This window comes from Canis lupus, chromosome 4 (assembly GCF_003254725.2).
Source record: "Canis lupus dingo isolate Sandy chromosome 4, ASM325472v2, whole genome shotgun sequence".
NCBI classification, from domain to species: domain Eukaryota; kingdom Metazoa; phylum Chordata; class Mammalia; order Carnivora; family Canidae; genus Canis; species Canis lupus.
The window spans coordinates 56411559-56434310 of NC_064246.1; the positions used below are offsets into that span (position 1 = coordinate 56411559).

Genomic DNA, 22752 nt, shown 5'->3' on the forward strand with positions numbered 1-22752 from the left:
AGTCCCCAATCTGTCCTTTGCGCAAGTTAATGAGTAACTCTGGAATCTTTGCTTCCTCATCTGTATTACAAAAATAATAATAGCACCCACCTACCAGGGCTGCTTTGAGAATTAAATGCATTTAACATGTATTCTTAGCACTCCGTTCCTTGGTATCTGTTGCTACAGGTGCTTATTGTTGCCATGTTGCTGCTGTTGTTTTGTAAACAACATTATCTGGCCACTAGAGAGATAAGATGAAAACCTTACCTCTGCAGTTCATAGGAAATGAAAAATCATATGTAGCTTCTAGTTGGAAACCTAAGAATAGCTGTAGTTAAGTTTCTGCTTAAAAATAACTTGCACGTTTTTAGGCTTTTAGAATCCAAGGTGCTTTAGAGAGCATCTTTATCAATTGTGCTGTTTTATAGAAAACAGAAGCTCAGAGAAGTGAAGTGGCATTTCTGAGCCAATCAGCCAAAAATCAGGCCAGCTAGAAATCTTCTGAGCCCAGTCCCGGATATCTCCTACTGGATATTCCTTGAGCTGCTACCCTTTTCTTGGATTTAATCACTTTGTGCCTCTTCCACCTTCCTCATCAGTCCCCATGGTAACCTGAGCACCATCTAAAGACACTGCTTTGCCAGGGATCGAGAAGATGACGGTAACACATCTTGCTGCACAGACATTGCTGCAATGAGTCTACTTCTCTATGCAGACAAATTTCCACTCCACTAGAACTGTCCCTACTGTCACTCCTACATGAGCTAATGCTGCTGAAAGTGATGTGCCGACATCTTTATTAATATCATGGGTTAAGGGTCTAGTCCTCCCATTTGAATGTTGCCATTGAACTCTTGTTGATAAGAATTGCACTGGCATTCTGGAGTGAGCATCAGTGATATAAAACACAAGGAAAATATGCTAGATTTGTCATTCTTCACTTTGAGAAAGCAGAGTCAAGGCCTAGTGTAGCTACCAGAGATGAGATAAAGTAAGACCCTGGGTGGAAATCACTCAAGGTGCAACTATGGGGAGGAGACCCTAACCTGGCCTATCAGGTGCATTTACTCACAGCGTGCACCAGACAAGCACTCTGCCCTGAATATGCACCTAAATATGCCTTGCAATCTGCTACCTCTGAACTTTTGTCCAAATTGCTCTTTCCATTTTCCTCTATTATTTAAAATTATATAGGATTCTGTGTCTTTTAAAAAAGTATTTTTAGTACCGCTGTTTTGCTGAATAACCATTACTCAAGGAAGCAAGTACTTATCACTGCCATGTCACTGATAAGAAACTGGCAATTCAGACGCATGAGAGGACTGGCCCTGGCTCACAAAGGTCATCTCTGCAGTCAGGCCTTCTTCATTCTCCAGTACCCAGGTTCAGAGAATTTCTGTATGTGGGTGTCAGTGGAGCCTCCAGTGCTGATACTGGACATAAACACGAGATCTCCTGGGTTTGAATCCTGGCACTTGTCATTTGCTATTTGCTTGTGGTATGAGCCTAAGCCTGTTATTTAGACAATCCAGACTAGACTCAGTTTCTCCATATGCAGAACGGGAATAACCATAGTTGCTGTGTCAAAACATTGAGAGGAGTCAATGAGTTTTTATGTGCAAAGTGCTCAGAACAGTGGCTGGCACAAAATACCTGCTCAGTAAATGTTGCTATGGAAACTACTCTGCTCCCTGTTTGAATTCTCTCTGCTAAGGCTCATGTGAAATGCCATGAAGTGTTATTCTGACTTTTTGTAAATAGATGCAATTCCAGCCTCTTTCAGACCCTGTAATCATTTGTACTTTGCTCACAGCACATAGTGTGTTCTGCTGTGCACTGGAGATATCTGTAAACTTGCTTTTCTCATCTTTACTCCCCACTTGCCTGTGAGTGCTGTGGTATCAGAGAGAGCCTTCTGATATAAGTACATCCCCTGCAGTGCCCGGCATGGTGCTCCTTGCCAAAGAGAAAGGCAGTTGGCAAATGTTGGTTACGCTGAACTCAGTCAAACCCCAAATTTCAGTTCTCACTAAGTCTTAGAACATTAGGACTGGAAATCCTGGCTTCTGGCATAGGGAAAGATACTTGTCCAAAGTCATGCATGTTTGTGCCAGAAATAGGCATGGAAACCAGATCTCCATTCTACCAGCAGCCCTGGGCTCCACCCAAAGCACTGGGCTGTGTCTCTCTCCACGGAATGGAGGAGAAAACAGCCTATGTACCAGAAGTAAAGAGAAAAGGTTGGGAGAAATGATAGCACACAGCTAAGCTTCAGCATCAGTACTGCTCACAGAATAAAGATGCATGAGGGATGCATACCCAGAAGCCTACTAGCGGGGAAGAACATGAATACATTGCATAGCCAATAAGGTAGTTTCTCAGAACTAACTTGGTGTACTCTGCTGCATGAATGGATCAGAAGCCCTGCAAGGAAAAAGCTTCTGGATCCTGAATATATTAAAATGCAAACTTTGAAATGGTTCTTCTTCTCTTTCCATTTAACATGGAATCTAAACTGATGTCCTCAAACTCTGGACTCCAGAACACCTTCTTTTTGCTGAGACTTGCTCATAGAGGAGACAGTTCTTGTACATAGAGGCTGTTTTTCATAGTTCTCTGCATGATTATCTAATCTGGTGGGAATGAGGAAAGGTAAAATTCTTTTCAGCCTACGCCCCAGAGCCTCTTCTCCACAGACTATTGTCATGTTTCTCCTTGTTGAGGCTTCAGATAATGTTTAAAATGTAAAATGAATCAGAGATAATTCTGTACTGGTCAGCTTGACTTGACCAGAGAAATGTTTTGATATCTGGTGCTGTCACATCTTGTCTTCCAGAGTAAGATAAGGTAAATAAGCTTTAAGGTGATAAGCTTTCCCATCATCTCTGATGTAAATCCCTTAAGGTGGGGGTGGGCAGTGAGAAGCTAGTTTCTGATGACCGTGGGTAGGGTTTTAGAGGGGCACAATAAGCAGGCATAGCCCTAGAGTGGGGGACTGCTGAGGCTTACAGCCTAACCTTCAGCTTATTCAGATGATGACAACTGAGGCTGCCCTTAACCACCAAGTGAGCCTCTGAAAATAGGGGCACATTGGCTTGTCAAGTCACGGTTAGTGAGAGATAATTGTTCACAACACAGCCTTCCTGGGGAGAAATGCCCAGATGGCAAACAGCTCTGACCTTGGGATTTGGGGAGAGGTCATCTTCTCCTTTTGGTCTCTATATCCAATACATGAGTCATTTTTAAAACATTTTTAATGTCAAAGATAAAAGGTGCTTGTAACAGTTAAATTGTGAAGGTGAGCTCCGGGAGAAGTGAAAACTACTTTTTGCAAAGGAAATTGATCTGGAAGTCATTTCAAACTATTAACTGACTTGACAGTACTCATTTATTTCCTGTAGATTATTACAACCAGTTATTGTTGCTATTTCAATCCATACATTAGTTTAATAAATATACTGGGGAAACAGTATATGATTAGCCTTCACAGTTCACACACCATCTTACCAACACCATAAACCATATATGAAGCAAACTGGCACTAACTTATTATAATCTTTGCCTTAAAGAGCCACTCTCTTTTTCTTGACTGGTATCAACTTCCATACTGCTCCAAAGATGAGCCATTAGATATGTTAAATGCATATTTTTTTGGATGGCATTTTTAAATTTAAGTTTTGCCTGGGCACAAGGGAGCTGACTTGACACTATGGATCCCATTACTTGCAAACAATGCCATTTTCTGTTATATCAATACCTTCCATGTTGATAGAAATAGCAGTGGTAAAGAATGAAAATTAAATTGGCCTAAAATTTTTGAAGGTTAGTGGATTAATAAGATTGATTGCTCTTTATTGCGGTTTTTCAATCTTATACTTAATCAGTGTCTTCACTTAAAAAAAAAAAAAAGCAAACAAAACACCTTTATTCTCTTTCTCACTGAATACTCCATCGGCTCATAGCATCCTGAGCTGTCATTTAGTACCTTCTAGTAACATATAATAAGCCCCCGCTGATGCTGTTGAGCTATAAGTTCCTTGAAGTCAGAGACAATCTGACATGAATAAGAACCAGCTCTGCAGGTCTGTCCCTCTTTGTGCTAAGTCCTGGAGGCAGTACTCTGCAGTGCAGGGTCAGCAAATGCATGACACATATACTCCCCCGTTCTGCACCCAAGGCAGACATCACTAATTGATCATGGCATTCCTTCCAGTTTAGCCCAGTCAAGGCCTCAGAGTCCTCACCATCAGCATTCCTAGAAGCCAGTACCAATTTATCAGAATTGACAGACTTGATAAAGCCTATTTTCTGGCCTAGCCTTAATGGTTAAAAGCAAGGGCTTTGGAATTGGACTGACCTGAATTCAAGTCCCAACACTACCACTTACTTGCTATGTGACTTGGAGGACAGGTGTCCAAGTGCCTTAATCTCAGTTTTTCCCACTGTCAAGTGACTATTCCTCCCATCCTTCAGAGGCCTAAATTTAGGAATTTCCTCCTCTGAGAAACCTCTTCACAAGAAGCCGAGTGTGGCTGCCTCACTAGGCCTCGGAAAACATCCTAAGCTTACTCTTGGTCCTTCTTGCTGGGACAGTGATGGACCCCTTCCTTTTAATATACCCCACTGGTGAGTGAGCTCCTCTAGGGTAGTTACATTTCACAGTTACATTTTCAGAGCCTGACAAAGGCCTTGATACAGTAAATAGCTAAAAATAGACAGTACCATTAATGCATAAAAATCACTTAAAATCATTTAAAAATGAGAATATGACAAATGTTCACAAAACATTAGCTCTTTCATATATTGTCATGTTCCATGACTTTGAGGATCAAAGAGGACTGTTTACCATGGAGCTAGCTTTTACTATGTACGGTTTAATTTTGGATCCTATTGCTCTTCAGCTGCCAAGAATTCCAAGGGTATCTTTGCTTTCTGCATCTTGAGACAGTTTTATTCCTTGAAACAGGGCCATATTCCTCTTCCTCAGTTCCATAAAACCTAACTTGGTGTAGGGCTTGAGAATCTGCATTTCAATCATGTTTCCTGATAATGTTCTGATACTGGTCGTGGACCATTCTTTGAGAATCACTGACTAATGGAAGAAAGGAGATAAGAGGAACACTCTTGTCTTGAGAAGAAACTAAGTTTTATTTATCTGCTCCCAGACTGGCAATGATCTTTATTTGAATCCTGCCAGCTGTATTTGCAATCAATTTTCATTAAAGTCAAGGAAATTTATACCTAAGTATCAGCTGCAGGACCCTGCTGAAGGATAAAAAAACCAGGGTTTCTAAATTTTGCTGATGGAGCTTGCAATTTACCCCCTTTCTCAGTTGACAACTAGTGAAATGACTTGATACTTTAATATCTCACAGTTAATATCATAAGTTTGCAGGATACTTCATATTTTTTCAGAGTGTTTTCATCCATATTATCACATTTGATTCTTATAATAACTGCTTTAGTGAGGAGGCAGGCGGGAATTAGCATCTTTCTTTGAATGACAAAGCAGAGTAAATCAGGACCCAGTATCCTCAATTCTTTGCCAGGTTCCTTTCCATGATACCAACATAGTCTCTGATGCAAGTGTCAGTTCTGCTTTTGAGCTCCCTTCACATACTAAACTTTAATTTATTTCAGATTGGTACAGATACTTTGACCTAGAAGACATCCTCAGGAGACCTACTGATCAGAAGGTTCTTAGGCATTTGGGGATAGAGATTTCATTGACAGCCTCAGGAAAGCTTTGGACTCTCTTAATACAATGCAGGTTTGTAAACATATAATACAATTTACATACAGCTTCAGGTTGTACATGGACCTATTAAGTCCAAGGCTACCATGTTTCATGACTTCAAGAGGCATCACTCCCAGTGAATTAACTGTGGCCCTGTAAAGATCATCCACAAACCATGGAAGAAGAGATGAGGCCATATACTCAATTTTGGCTGGGTGGTTTTTGTGATTTTTGTGATTAAAACTCAGATTCAAGAACTTAAGTGATTTGTTTTAGGTACCAGAGCCAAATAAAGGCAGAAATGGAATGGGAAGCAAAACTTCCAGAAGGCAATATGGTACTGTGGAAGGGAATGGGCCTTCGAGTCAGAGAAACTTTCATTCTCAGTTTAAATTATTTACTGGCTATCAGACCTTAGTTAACCCCTCCAAGATTCAATTTCCCCATTTTGCAAATAGGAATCAGGAAAACAAATAATGTTTAAAAACTGTATTCTGAAAAGGAGCTTCTAGTCTCTGCATTAAATGAAAGGCAATCTGTCAAGTGCTAACACTGGTTGTGGCCCCCAGTAAGCACAAATTCTCTGTCTCCTGAACTATTTTCTCAACTAAAGTTCATATGTAACAATGGGTTAAATTTTCTTGTATCTGAGGGCAGGTAGGTAATATGTTTGGTTGACCAGAGACCATATACATTCAGGTCCTCTGGATCATATAAATCTATAGACAGTATCATTACTTAAAACTATGCCCACATGATCTGATATTCCTATAAGTGATTATGCCATAGGTCCATGTAGAATCCCACAGACATTTATCTTTTAATTATGGCCACAAAAAAAGAAAAGAAAAATCTCACCAAAAAGGAAGAAAGCCTAGACTATAGTAGTGTCTGGTTCTCCACACATTTTTCAATGATTACTTCAGCCTGTATAAAATTAATTCTTCCCATTACAAAGGAATCACATTATACTTCCTAATCTACAGAGTGTAATGGTTTTCACCCTAATTTTTCATTGTATATTTGCATCTAATTCACATTTAAAGGTAAGCAGAATTTATAGGTCACTTCACTGTATATATTTCATTGTGTATCACACATTAAAAAACAAGATCCTTGTTTTAGCTTATAACTGAATCCTAGAATGTCAGGAGTATAAACACCCATAAGGGCTTCATCTAATTCCTACCATCATAGGCAAGAGGTGGATGCTTTAGGATGGGGAAATGGTGTCCTCAAGGTTAAACAGTGAAGGTGTAGGACCTACACTTGAGGTTGCATTTTTCTGACTCCAAATTCAGTATTCCCACCATATTTTTCCTAGCCTGTTTCAGATTTTAGGAGGCCAGAAAGGCCTAGAAGTTGTAGTATTTCCTATTCTTCATCTTTTTCTGCTTTCATTGTATTTTTCCTAAAAATAAATTTGGTGGGCAATGGAATAAACATACACATTCCTTTTTCCATTTTAAAAGAATAGTCTCTTTTAATGGTCTCTACCTGCTGGTTTTATAAGACTCCCATTATGATTACACTCACCAACACATTCCATATTATATGGGCAGTAATCCATCTCTCTTGCCAGTACCATGGGCTTTGTGACTGCCTGATTATGGAGGGAGGTCTTTCCCCAGCGAAAATGCCCTAAATCAGCCTTTTGGAATAAGTAAAATTTTCCTCAACTCTAAGTGACTGGCTTGATGGAATAAAATAGTCAAAGAGTTCGAACAACTTAAATACAAGGATGAGTTTGGGGGTTCCTGATCTATCTAAAGATTCAACTCTTTTTTTGTCTTATGTCCCATTGGTGCCACAGCCTTATCCCTATGGAATCTCAGGAAAAATATGCACCTTTAACAAGACACTCCATTTCATTAAATAAATTAATAGGACAGAAAACAGTCTAACCAAACTGCATTTCTGATCATAGTCCTATTAAGCTATTAAGATCTGTCCCTGGCCTGAGTGAGGTCAGGACTGTGTGTTATCTAACTCTACACAGAGGGATGGCTGTGTGAACGTTATGAGGTCATTATTCTGAAATGTCTCCATTACTAGCATTGTCAGGAAATGGTATATTCAAGAAAGTAGTAAACAAATTTATCTTGTGAGTAGCTAAATAATTTCAAATGTTTTGAAGAGAAAAAAATTCCTACTGGGTTCTACACATGCCCCTGCTTTTGTAAAAAAGAGCTTAATATACACAACATCACCTTGGCTGATATGGTAGTGTTGCAGATGATAAATATTTTCATAGCTGAGCACTGTATTTTATACTTCTTTAAAAATTCCCCTGGATTTCCTGCAATGGGATCTGGCACACAGTAGGCATATGATAACCGTTGCTGATTAATAATCATGAGCATTGGTATATATGATTATTTAAGGACTCCTGAGGTACTGGAGTGTTTTGTTTTTGTTTATTTGTTTGGATGTCTGGACAGCTTCATTTTTGGAGAGCATGTAGTCTCCACTGAGTCTTCCCTCCTTGTCGGCTGTCACTCCTCCCTTTGTGAGCAGCCACCGCTCACTCTACACTCACCTGCTGCTTTTTTTCATCTGATATCTGTTGTTAACAAGGTCAATGACCAAGACTGTGAAATCACTCAACTCACACTTACGTAGTTTTATAGTCAACATGCATTTATCCGCAGGATGCAAGAGTGTTGTGATTCTTTCATCTGGCTTAGAAAACTTACTCCATATTTATATATTAGAAGTTTTCCAAAGTTGTAAGGTTGTTTAAAGTCCAAAAGCTGGTTAAACAGGGACATTCATAGGATAAAGTGCAAACTATCTCCATAGATTGTAATATTCTTAACTAGAAAGTTTAAACCCTATATACTATCTGTTACACTCACCATCCCAGCCCCGCAGAGATTTCTAGTCCATCCACTTACATTCTTGCTAAAGTGACAAAATTTTAAGCCAAATTTCTAACCAAACAGATTACCATTGGGGGAAGAAAATCAATACACAAGAAACCACATAATCCTGTTATTTTCTAGTTGTTATTATATTTACCCCACACATATCCAGACTCTTGATAGTCATAATAGGATGTGTGCATTCTAAGTGGAAGAAAACAGTTTGAGGAAAATCAGAGAGGCCAAAAACATAGTATACATGTGATCTTTCTTTGGGGGGGCGGGGGTTAGGGATAGGTGTTGCCACCAGCTATTTAGGGTGATAGGAATGTATAGTATATCAAAAGGACTTAAGGCAAAAAAAGATAGAAAGGAGAGTAAACTCAAATAATAGATATAAAGAGAAGAATAAGCAATATTAATTGATTGTGGAGACCCACTATAGGAACTAGATGAGGGAATGGCCTACTCTGAAGTATACTTTAGTTGGTTAATTCTATATCATCTTACAGATTGAGAGGGGGTGACCCAGTGAAGATCAAAGGCAAGGAGAACAATTAGGGGATCATGCATACAAGCATACCCACTCTTCCTAATCTCAGTCACAAGGACCAAATACCATCTTTTCACATTTCCACTCGGGGAACCTTAGAAAAGACTAGATGACCGACACAGAGCCAAAATCCGTATCATACTTCCAGATAAAAAACATGACTAATAACACACCACTCTAACCCAGAGAGAATAAGAGTCAGCAGCCAATACTCCTGAGGATCAAATGGCTGATTTATCCACTTTCTGAGAACAAAATGGCAGCCACCTTACAGATACACCCTGGACCCTTCATGTGGACATTTAGCTCTTAAAAACAGGAATGGAGTATGATTTCACTAGCTCTCTAATTTTCTGAGTATTTGATTGCTTGGCTCAGAAGAATCTTCCTCTCCATACTAAATGTCTACAGCCTTTCTCATCATGCCAGGAATCTTCTTTATACCTAAGGGCAGGGAATTTCTTCATATCTCCATGCTTTTACCCAGAAGTGTCCTTCTATCTGACATGCTTTACTCTCCAAGTTTCCCTAATGATAATACTAGAAGACAAGAAGGAGAATACTAGAAGACAGGAGCAGCAGTGGTCATGATAAACATCTGAGTACTTGCCCTAACAGAGCCCTCTGCTGAATTCCTAGTGTATTACCACATTTCAAATTCCCAACATTCCAATTTCTGTCATCTCAAAAGTATAGATGAAAATGCTGGTGCAGAGAAAATAAATAACTTGCTGAGGTTCACATAGTCAAACACTCAGAGATAGGAAACTTAATAATCGCTGACCCTCCCATTAACTTTTTTTCTCTTAAATTTCTAAATGATTACATTTTTAGAACAGTACTTCTCTACAAATGAGTTGTAACCCGGAAGCTAGGGGAAGAATGGACAGAGAGTTATCTCAAGGACCTGAAGTCCTAAGCTTTACCCAATGATATTGAGTGTTACCTCAAAAGGCCACTAGATCCAGGGATCCTCCTTCAGAGGAGTTGAGAAATGTCCCATGCTAGACTTCTCTGTCAGGAAACAAATTCAGGAGTACTTGTGGGGTTTTGTTTGTTTGTTGTGGGGTTTTTTTTTGGGGGGGAGGGGGTAATGAAGGGGTGTTAGAATCTCTGAAAGATATAATGCTGACATGATACATGCTCTTTTTACCTTTAAAAGAGTTTCCATGAAGTCTTTTGCTTGTCCTGTGGCTGACCTTTTCTGTTGTTATCAAATATCTACCATCAGTGTCTAAGTTGTCTTGTTTAGACAGTTTATACTCCCAAGTACAGATTCTATGAAAATCTTCTTAGGCTTGTAGCATTTTCTCTTCTGGTTATGTTCCTTAGTTCCAGGTACTTGACACCATCCTCTGAAAATTCTTTACTGACATCTTTTGTAACCATTAGCATATCTTCAGGGCTAGTAGTAAGCTGATGAATAATTTGAAATATCTGGAAGCATTCTTCTAATGTTCTTTTCTTTCTTTTGTCAATGACAGTTATCTGATCATGGATTTTAAGGTCTGGCTTCTTGGTTATTAATTTCTTCATGGAATTGGAACCAATGAGTCCATTCAAGTGGACATGAAGTTCCACTTTAGATAATTCTGAGTAAAAGGTTGCCTTCCGTGGCTGCTGTTCTTCCTTCATCATGATTTAGCAGAGTAAGTTCCCCCAAACCTTTTATTCTTTGTATAAATAATACAATCTGTTTCAATCAGTAAGTTTTGTGGTTGTGAATTTCCTTTGGCTTGCTTTACTTTCTAATTTTGATACAATTCTGTATATGTAGCTATGGGTTCAGCTTCTCTACCATGATGGATCACTGCTCTTGAGTCTCTACTGGCCTTGTGCCTGTAGAGACATGAGCATGGGGCAGGTGAAGTATGGAGCACCACAAACAACATTCTCAGCAAGAGTTTCTTGGCCGTGTTGCTAATTCTGGTACCACATGTGGTTCTCCACTCATCCACGGGGACTGTCACATCTACTCAAGCACTGTGTGGCACTGCCTGCATGTCCTCCCCAACTTTTCAAAAGTCCATTGCCCTTAAGCTTCAGTTAGTGCTCAAGAATGTACTCCTCCCTTTGAAGGATACTACTACCTGCTGTATATTACTTGGATCCATATGATGGCAACTTCTATTTAAAATTCACTCATTCCATAAATTGTTATTAAATGATACACTATATGATATGCACTGTGTAGGCCCTGAGAAGATAAACTGCTATCCTGGAGGAACTCAAAGACTAGTAGGTAGGAAACATAAATGATCAGAATATGGAGTAAGGAGAATTATGAACCGGAGTCAGCAAAATTTTCAACAGGAACATAAAGGAGAGCATAGCTGGGATGCCTGGGTGGCTCAGAGGTTGAGCATCTGCTTTCGGCTCAGAGCGTGATTCCAATCTGGGATCGAGTCTTGCATTGGGCTCCCTGTGAGGAGATTGCTTCTCCCTCTGCCTATGTCTCTGCCTCTCTCTCTGTATCTCTCATGAATAAATAAATAAAATCTTTTTTTTTTTTTTAAAGTAGGGCATAGCTAACCCAGTTAAGTGCTTCTAGGGGGAAGTGTCAATGAATCTGGGACCTAAACAATGAATGGGATTGTGGCAGGTGAAGAATGGAAATATCTCTGGCCCAGGTAAGCAGCATTTGCAAACTCTTAGTATCACCACACCTCTCACAGAGATGGTGATCTCGAAATAATGGGATGAGTATATTTCCATGGTTGATTCCAGAGCCAAACAGACTTCAGTTCAAATCCTGATTCCACAAATTCCTGATTTTGTGACCTTGATAAAGGAATTTGCATCTCTAACCCTCAGTTTCTTATCTGGAAATGGAGAGTAGTAGTAGGGTATTACTTACGTTGTTATTACTTACGTTGTTGCAAGTATGAAAATGACCTAATGGTATATAAAGGAACACAGCGCAGCAGCTAGACAAAGCAAATCCCCAATGATAGTGGTAGTGATTGATAGTGATAGTTGTTAGTAGGTCCACCTAGATTATGACCTCTCTATGACTAGGATCTGACTTATTCTTTGTGCTTCTCATTTTGCCTTGAATTTCACAGACTTAATAACAAATATTCAGTAAATTCCTGCTGACAGATTTGTTTGTGTGCATTTTCCACTAATTCATTAAACAAATATTTATTGAACACTTAGTATGTGCCTCATTCTGTCCATCACGCTGTGGACACAAGAGTAAACAAAGTACATTCCTAGAAATTTCATCCTAAAATTCTGACCAGTAGTCTCATAACATTGATGGTTACTTATACTTGGAAATCAAGTTTGGAAAATACCATCTAAAGCATAAGAGTCACCTGACTTGTTAGTGATAATAACTGTAATTCCACTTGATGTTTCTGGAGAAGCTGATTCCTTATCTTAAGAACTCTTCAACCAATTTAATGTTTTTCCACCTGCTACTTGGTCTTGACTGAATCTAAAATGATGATTTCCACTTCACTCCACAATCCACATCATAGGTTTTCCCTCCCACCCCAGGTCCTTATCAGCAACAGACCAATTTGTTAATTTGCTTCTGTTTCTCTTTCTTTTACTGCATTCTGCTGGTACTTGAGAGGCTGTCTGCCTGCATAAAGAGAGGAGTGGATTATCAGTCAAACAACTTAAGTTTTAACCTCAGTTTTGCAACTAATCAATTTTGATATATTTTTCATTTATTTTTTCAATGAATATTAATGGAGTGCACAATAGAGGCACAGCATGTCCTGGTTGAGGGATCAGGTGTTAGAGTCAGAATGCCTGAGTTAGAAACTAGCTCTGCTATGTTTCAGTCATATAATCATGGGTAAGTCATTTGATCGCTCAGTTTTCTGATCTACAAAACAGGGATAATAATCATATCTACCTCACAGGATAGTTGTAAGTATTAAAAACAGGTAAAATACCTGTAAAAATCTTCGAACAGTGTGCCTGAAACTAGCAAGTTCTCAATAAATGTTAGATGCTCTTATTTTATTGTTGATATTTATTGTTACTCTCAACTGCCAGGTACCGTATATGGTACTGAGGAAATAGTGTGGGGGGAGGACAGACATGGTGTTTGTCCTTAGAGATCTTACTTCTGTTAAGTGAAGGAACATTAAGCAACTAAACACTCATATGAATACATAATTGCAAATTGTGATGAATACCATGAAGGAAATGAACAGGGTATGGTAACGTAGTCTAAGGAACACAATTTAATATGAGACTTAAAGAATAAATAGGAAGTCAAGTGGTGAAGAAGGGGCATATGCTATGTGTGAAGGACAGTCCAGGAAGAGAGAACAGCATATATAAAGGATCGAAGACAGAGACCGAAGGGTGTTTGTGGTTACTGTGGACACTGAGGTAGAGACGAGGCTAAGGCAGTGGGGCAGGGTCCAAGTCATGCAGTGGAGTTTGAGAGTTTTCCTATGGGCAGAGGAAAGCTACTAATGACACATGGTTTCTTTTCTGGCATACAGACTTCCCAAAACTAAAGTGAGAGGATTATATAAAAAAAAAAATGCTCTCAAGCCCCTTTAACACTGAAGAATTTAAGATTCTGTGATGACTAACAATAACAACAAGGAAGTGGTTTCTGGGAACAAAGTAGAGAAAAAACAAAGAAATAGAGGTAGGAAAGGAAAGAAAGACGATTGGATATGGAGATAAGAAATAAGGAAAGAAGCAGCTGACTAAAACTTCAGCAGAGACCTAAAGTCTAGAAATGAAATGTTTAATGCTCAGTGTAGAGTTACAGACTCAGAACCTATTACATCCATGTGTGTGTAGGTGTGTTTGACTTATGCATGTATTTGTGCATTCACTGATTTGGCAGGAATCCAAACTGGGGGAACCTTTCCATGGCAGACAAATAGGTCTAATGGCCTGGAAGCAGAGAGGGGGGAAAAATGCCATGTCAATCATCTTGGTTAAATGCATGATTACTGGATATAAAGATGCATCTGGAACAGCTCCTGCTGGAAAGCTGGGTGTTCAGGAATTGAAATGCTTGCTGAGGCATGGTTCAGCGGCTCCTTTCAGGAGCTGCTCAGTGGAAATCAAACAGAATTACATTAGGGAAAGGAGTGGCTGAGGAAGTACTCTCTGGAACAGAAAATTTTATTGGGATAGGAAAAGAAAAAGGAATTTAGTCCAAAAAGAAGGACTGACTCCAAGAATGCTAATTTGTTCAAGCCTTCCAGAGCCCAGAGGAACTTGAGCACTTCTTGCTTTAATATTCAGACATGTTGGTAAAAAGAAGTATGCAAGGTAGTGAAAAGCAAAAAGAAATAAGTATTCTTTGGGCTCCGATTTCTACTTTCCACCTGAGTGAGGGTATAATTTAAGGATTTATGAAGGGGAAGTACACTGGTCCAATTCTGCAAACACTTTATAATGGTAATGCTGCCTCTGACTCTGAGAACTACTGATACTGCATGTGTGGTTATGTATCATATAAACCTTGCACCAAATCCTGGGAAGAATACTGGTTGAGTTACTTCAGTGCAGTGAGAAGTAAAAGAAGCCCCTTATGGTTTATGAAAAGTTCTTTTCTGATCAGGAAATAGCCACTGGCAATATATCTTATTCTCTTAACTACTTCCCGATTTGCCAGTGGTTCAATTAGCACATGCCTGATTTGAGTTAATAACAGTAGCTGCCATTTAATAGACATTTACAATATGTTTTAGATACTTACAGCATATTATCCCACTGAATCTTCAAAGTGCATTACATGATAGAGTCTAACATTCTCATTTTATACACAAGGAAACAGAGGCTCAGAGAGGCTAAGGAACATGTACAAGGACACATGTTAATGAAATTGATATGCAGGTCCATCTTCCATTTGGGTCCCAACTTTCTTGTCTATAAAACGGAGCTGGTTAATATCATCCTCAGATTCTCATGTTCTCAAAGCTCCCTTATGAAGACTGCAGATTCAGCAAGTACACTGGTGTTTCTATTTTGTGTACTTTCCATAACACAGGGCATTCATTCTCAGCACTCCAGTGCACTCAAGGATGTTTGCCTATCAGAACTTGGAGGAATCATTCATCCCTAACTTACATGCAAATGGCAGATAATGGCAATAATTCCTTACTTTTCTGCATCTGTCAATAAGGACTCACCTTCTCCCATTGCAGTTCATCCCAACGTCATTGAGAGGCAGACAAGAACATTCTCCCCAGTTTGCAGATGAGAAACTAAGACTCAGACAGGATGAATAACTCTACCAAGGTCAAACAATGAGTTAAAAGCAGAGTCATGACTACAGGCTTGCATTTCTTAAGATCCAGTCTGGCATCCTTTCTGGAAAAGCACAGTGCTTCCCTCAGTTGCAGGCTCCGGGGCCCAGCAGGAAGCATAAATGAACAAATGGGCATATGAGAAAACACTTCTCCCACTGCCAATGCTCACTCAGCTTCAGCCAAACTGTGTCAAGTGAAAAGCAGGTCCAGATCTTTCCATTTTTCTTTTTTAAAAGAAGCTGAGGATCTGGATTTTTACATGCAATCCTATGATTTTTTAAAAGCTACCTAAAACTTTTAAATCTCTGTGAGAACTATCACACATTTCTAAGTTGGAGTCACCACTGGGTAATCAGTTTTCCATCTCTGCCTTACACTGAAGAAATGACGGAGAATTTTATTTATGGTTGTAGAAATGTCTAGTTGAAAGCCCTTTTAGCCACAGGAATAACCATTGCTTGGGGGATGCAAACCTCAATTAATCAAATCTCACAGAACAGTGGAGATTTTGAGTCCCAAACAAAGGAGGGTCAGACAGAGACATCCCAAATCCCAATATAACCTCCTCATCTAACCATGAAAGAAAAAGTCTCATGAGGATAGTTTGTTTAGAACTTTAAATGAAAGAATGTAAACAGAGACAAGAAACCAGGACTCTGAGAAGCATAAGGCAAACATATTAAATTTTGTTAAACAATTACACTAATAAAACAAATTTAGTCATGAACAGTAGCTTTTTTTGAGTTCTTCTGTGCCAGTCACTATTCAAAGTACTTTTTTAAAATGCCTAAAACAACACTTTAAGGTGAATATCACTGTTATTTCCATTTTATAAATGGGGGAAATCACAACACAGAGAAGTGAAATCACTTGCCAAGGTCACAACTTGCTAATACACAAAATTGGGATTAGAATACAGGCAGCCCAGCTCTGGAGACTATCCTCTCTACCATAATTAGAGAGAGTACCTTCTCCCTGAAGGCATAGATTTTGCAGAGTAGTCATACTCAGAAATTTTTCACTGAGTTAGACTGAGCAAAGGACAAGGGTCCTTTTTTAAAAAAAAATAAAATAAGGCCACATATTTCTTTCTCCTATAGGGAACCTGGAAGTCTTTGCAGGTTTTTCTTCTATGCCAATGACACTCTTGATGAAGTCTATTCTAAAGCCTCCAGTCCTTGAGCAGATTGATTTCCTGATCGCTGACAGGGAGAGCTGAATCTTCTACCTATCTATTGTGGTCTTGTTTCCACCCTAGAGGGCATTAACACTCCTTATGCTGGCAGCTGCTCTGGAAGCGGAGGCCACACCCAAGGGAGACATCCACCATCTGTTTCTAATTCATCCTGTCTTCAGTCTTCCGTTCAATACTCTCCTGGTCTCACCTCATGACTGAGGCTAGACACCAGCTCTCACTGCAATCTGTCCTCCTAGGGCATCCTTGGGCCCATTAGGCATCCCAGATCTTTCAGACACACAGAGACTAGAATGATAACCCTATAAAACCTTTAGGATCTCCCCCCAACCAAACAAAAAAAGATTTTAAAGCCCTAACTCAATTTACCAATTATATAATGCTATCTATAGAAGAAATACATCCAGGAAGGTCAAGTAGTACCTTAGTGGGATGTCACCTTCTACTTTACTTTAGAAAGGATTTAAGGAAAGAGTCTCAATTTCAAATGTCAACAATGACTAGATTAATGTGAATGAGAAATAACCCAGCTGGACACTACAATGAATGGGAGAAAACACTCCTCATCTAAAGAGGGGAAACCATGGCTCAACTCCAGCCTATTATAGATATATCTATTAATTTTTCAAGAGAAAGCATAGGACTTCCATTTGTATTAATGAGAAACTATATAATTTGGACCAATACTTCCAATGAGAACAACTAGAAAATCTGGACAAAACACTTAAAAACCTTCTTGAAGAAGTAGAGGAGCTAATAAGAGAGAGAATTACAGAGCCAGGATCTAGGACTGGAGGAAAGCCAGGCAGGTAAGTCTTGTGTTTGGAACTACTTTTTTTTTCTCTGGGGACACCTGCCAATTCTATACAAAGCAGCTAAACTAAGAGGAGGCAGAAATACAAAATGGATCTTTGAGTTCAGAACCAAAAAGTAGTGGCAGTGGAAAGAGGTTGCAAAAAAATTATTTTGGGTTGGGATCCAGAAGAGCTGCCCAACAAGAGTAAAAATGAACCGGAGATAGCTAGTTGCTTGTAGGGACTGCAGTGTAGCTTCAAATTAACTCAGTCTCTGGAGCTAGTTTAAAATGATAATGGATTGCTAGTACAACAAGGCAAATATATATATTCATTAGATAAAAAGAATGTTGCCCTAGTCCTTAAATTATTTCTATAGAAAATTCTGCAAATACAATGTCCAGCACACAATGAAAAATAGTCAGAAGATAAATAATTATAATAAATAATAGATATCAGAAGATAAAACATTTTATATAAAAATGAACAGAAAAGAGAAAATAAGGACAGATCCATAGGGACTCAGGATATTAGAGTATTCAGACATATATTTTATAATCAACCATGCTTCCTGTCTTCTTGGAGATAAAATACGAGATTCATAATTTCAGCAGACTACTGAAAAACGTGTAAAATAATCAAGAGGAAACTCAAAATTTGAGAAGGACAGAGACTGACATCAAAAATTTAATACACCTAATGACAGACTGGATGCAGCTTAAAAGAGAATTTGTAAACCTCAAAATAGATCAAAAGAAAATAATAGAACTAAAGCACAGAAAAAGAAAAGGATGAAAAATAAGAAAATAATGTGAAAAGTTTAGTGAGTAGAGTGACAAATTTTAACATATATGTAAATAGAATGTCATCAGGAGAAAACTACAAGGAAGATATAGAAGTAATGTCTGAAGGGCCATTGGCAAGAGCTTTCCTAACTTGATAAAAGACACCAAGACACAAAATCAAAGGCCCAATGTACCCAAATCATGCTAATTAAAAGAAGTCACACAGGTAAAATACAGTAAAAATTTTGAAAACCAAAGAGAAAGAAACTATTTTCTTTTAATTTTTAAAAGATTTTTATTTATTTATTTACTTATTCATGAGAGACACAGAGAGGCAGAGACATAGGCAGAGGGAGAAGCAGGCTGCCCATGGGGAGCCCAATGTGAGACTATATCCCAGGACCAGGGATCACACACTGAGCTGAAGGCAGCCATTCAACCACACAACCACCCAGGCATCCCAGGAGGGAAACTTTTAAAAGCAGCCATAGTGAAGGAGGGGTGGGAGACAGATTACTGTGAAACAATCAACAATCTGACTCCTCCCAAGAAACACCTGAATTGTATCTTTAAAATGCCAAAAGAAAATAACTACAAAAGAAAATAACGAATACAGACTATATTCAACATAAACTTTTTTCAATAGTTAATGTGAAAAAAGACATTTTCATGCAAATAGTAGGAAAAAGATTTCTCAACAGATTCACACTAGTGGAAATACTAAAAGATATTATTCATGGAGAAGGAAAATTATCCTATATGAAAACTTAGAGATACAGAATGGAATAAAAAGTAAAAATTATAAATATTTGGTTAAGTACAAATATATACAGACTGAATAGAAAGGCATTGTTGAATTTAAAAGTACAAAAAATATGCAGCAATAATGGCATGTACATTGGCAGGAAAATAAAGCTAAAATGTTCTAAGGTCTTTACACTCTCTGGGAATTATGTTTTATACATAGTATTGGCATTTATTGCCAATACACAGTAACATTTGATAAGTAAAGAATGAATGTTGTAAGTTCTAATGTAACCACAAGAATATTTAAAGGGTGTGTAATTTCCAAATTAATAGGGTAAAAAATGAAGAGAAATTAAAAATTAGTAAATCTGAAAGAAGGCAAGAAGTGAATGGTGCAGTTAAACCTATCTTTAGAGGAGAATCTATGGTTTTAAAAATGCACATATTAGAAAATAAGTTGTAAAAAATAATCAGTAGCTAAGCTGATTCTATTTCAAGAAGTTAGAAAAAAACCACTGTGAGTTAAACACAAGAGAAAAGGAAACAAAATAGAAAAAAATCAAAACCAACCTTGAAAAGAATCTTAGAGAAAGTATGAGAGTGAGCAAGTTTTGTCAGTAATATAAACGGTAACATCACTACAAATCCTACAGACATGAAAGAGAGGATGTTATGAGCAAATTTGTGACAAAATAGTTGAAATTATAGATGAAATTGACAAATTCCTATCACAAATTATCAAAACTGCCACAAGAAGAATAATGTAATTGACTAGGGTTGTAACTATTTTTTTTTTTAAGATTTTATTTATTCATGAGAGACACAGAGAGAAAGAGAGGCAGAGACACAGGCAGAGGGAGAAGTAGGCTCCTCATGTGGGACTTGATCCAGGGTCTCCAGGATCATGCTCTGGGCTGAAGGCAGTGCTAAACCTCTAAGCCACCCAGGCTGCTCTGGGGTTGTAACTATTAAAGATACTTACAGCTTTACATAAAGACAACTGAGGCCCAGGTTACCGGTCCTCTGAGTTCTACAAAACACTTAAGTAATAAATAGCACCCTCCTTACACAAATGCTTCCAGAAACTAGGAAAAGGGAGAGCTCTCTTATTCTTCTGAGGTCAGTGTAACCTTGATACCAGATCAAACAAAGACATTGTAAGAAAGAAAATTAAAGGCACTTCATTTCATAACCAAGATGAAAAATCTTTTTTTTTTCAAATTTTTATTTCAATTCCAGTTAACATACAGTGTAATATTAGTTTCAGGTGTACAATATAGTGATTCAACACTTCCATACAACACCTAGTGCTCATCACAACAAGTTTACTCCTTAATACCTATCATTTATTTTGCCCAACCCCACACCATTCTCCTCTCTAGCAACCATCAGTTTATTCTCTACAGTAAGAGTCTTTTTCTTGATTTGCCTCTTTCTCTCTCTCTTTTCCCTTTGCTTGTTTGTTTTGTTTCCTAAATTCCACAGAAGTGAAATCATATGATATTTATTTTACTCTGACTTATTTATTTAGCATAATACTCTTTAGCTCCATCCACCTTGTTTCAAATCAAGATGAAAATTCTTAAACAAAATATTAGTAAACAGGCTACAAGAGATAATACCATGACCAATTTGGCAAGGAGAAAATAATGCTGTCATTATTCACAGCTAACATGATTATATTCATAGAAAACTCCAAAAACACTACAGGAAAACACTAGAATTACTCAAAGAACATAGCAAGGTCATTGGACATGAAATCAATATAAAAGAAATCATTCTATTTCAATATGCCAGCAACAAAAAATTATAATATTTTTAAAGATACTATTTATAACATCAAAAAACATTACCTAGGAAATAAATCTAATGAAAGATGTGTAATATCTCTATGCTGAAAACTACAAAATATTACTGAAAGAAATATAAGAAGATCTAAACAAATAGAGCAATATATCACGTTACTGGATTGAAAGACTTGATATTTAAAGATATCAATTCTCCCACACGGATATGTAAGTTAAATGCCAACACAATTAAATGCCATCATTTTTTCATGTTGATTTAAAAATTTATATAAAAATGTAAAGGTCTAATAACAGATCCAAAACAATTTTGAAGTAGAAAATGTGGAAAGACTTGCTGTCCCTGGTATCAAGATAGGTTAAATACAAGGCCTAAGATACATAAACAGACCAATGGAATGGAAAAGAAAGACCAGAAACAGAACCACATATACTTGGTCATTTGATTTATGACAAAGATGACATTTAAGTTCAGTAGAGAAAGGATGATCTTTTCAATAAATGATACTATCATCTAGATATCTGTATGGAAAAATTGATTTCAGATCCCTATATCACACCATACGCAAAAATCAATTCCAGATGGATTGTTAATGTAAATGGGAAAACAAAGCCACTAAAACACAATACAGGAGATTATCTCCACGACCTCAGGGTAAGAAAAGTCTTCTTAAACAAGATACAAAACTATCCATAAAAGAAAAAAAAACCCTGATAAGTTTAACTGCATTAAAATAAGCAATTTCTGTTCTGTCCATCAGGAGATCCTGTTAGGAGGGTGAATATATAAGCTAAAGAAAGGAAGATATTTGTAACATACACACTTGACCAAAGGCTCACATCTAGTACAGTGATAAATCAATAAAACACAGAAGAAAATGGGCCAAAGAAATGGACTATTACTACTTTCAAGAGCATATCAACATTTCAATAAACATATGAAATGAAGCTAAACCTCACAAATAATCTTGAGAAAAACAAATTAAAATCACAATGAGTTATCACTATACCCCCACCACAAGGGCTAAAATTAAAGTAATTGACAATCTCAAGCATTTGAGAGAATTTGGAGCAATGAGAACCATCACATACTGATGGTGGGAGTGTAAATTGATACAGCCACTTTGGAAAGTATTTGGCAGTATCTATTAAAACTGAACATTCTCATACCATTCCTCGGTTTACATCCAACAGAAATGCGTGCACATGTGCACTAAGAGACATATACAAGAATATTTATAGACTCATTATTCAAAAGAGTAAAGAGCCCAAATGTCCATCAACAGTAGAATTATGGATGCATTGTGACATATCATACAATAGAATCCTATACAGACATGAAAATGAGTAAAATATACCCATATGCAATATTATGGATGAATCCTGTATGTGTAATACTAAGCAAAAGAAAATAGTTACACAAAATCATACTTGACCATTCCCTTTATACAAATTTCAAAAAGTAAGCAAAATTAAACTGTGACATTTAGGAATGCATTTTTAGGTGGCAAATATATAAAGCAAAACAAAGATGTTATAAGAGTCAATAGAGAGTCTCTTTGGAGGGATAGTATATAGGTGCTGAAAAAGGGTAAGAGGAAGCTCCTAGGGGGTTGGCAACATTATATTTCTTGACCCGATGGTGGTAACTTGGGTGTGATTTTGTGAAAAAACACTGAACTTAGATTTGAGTTTTGCTTTGAGTATGTAAGACTTCATAATTTAAGAATGTTAAAAATGAGAGAGAAGGCAGAAATCCAGATTTTCAAATGAAATACCTGGATCTTAAAATGTAACAGCTAATTTTAAAAAAATTAGACATCTTTGTGGGCCACGCACATTTCATCTGTGAGCTGCCATTTTGTAACTTCTGAAGGTAACTCCTCTGCTTGGTTAGGAAGTTGTAAGCACTGAGCTTGGTTCTATTCTGGAGTAACAGCTTGAGAAAGTTAGAGGCCACCAACTTAATTTGCATGTAGAGAACTAAAACCGTCAAAGTAACACATCAAATTCTATTTCTCACACCCCTTTGTTTTGTTCTCCCT

At 37.8% G+C, this 22752-nt stretch overlaps 1 protein-coding gene and 1 pseudogene across 4 annotated transcripts in view; both read right to left on the minus strand.

The window, feature by feature from the left end:
• The window catches only part of GRIA1 (glutamate ionotropic receptor AMPA type subunit 1), a 307919-nt gene that overhangs the window by 166872 nt on the left and 118295 nt on the right, over positions 1 to 22752 (minus strand). The window lies entirely within an intron of this gene.
• LOC112651163 (adenosine deaminase-like protein) lies at positions 10031 to 11439 on the minus strand (annotated as a pseudogene).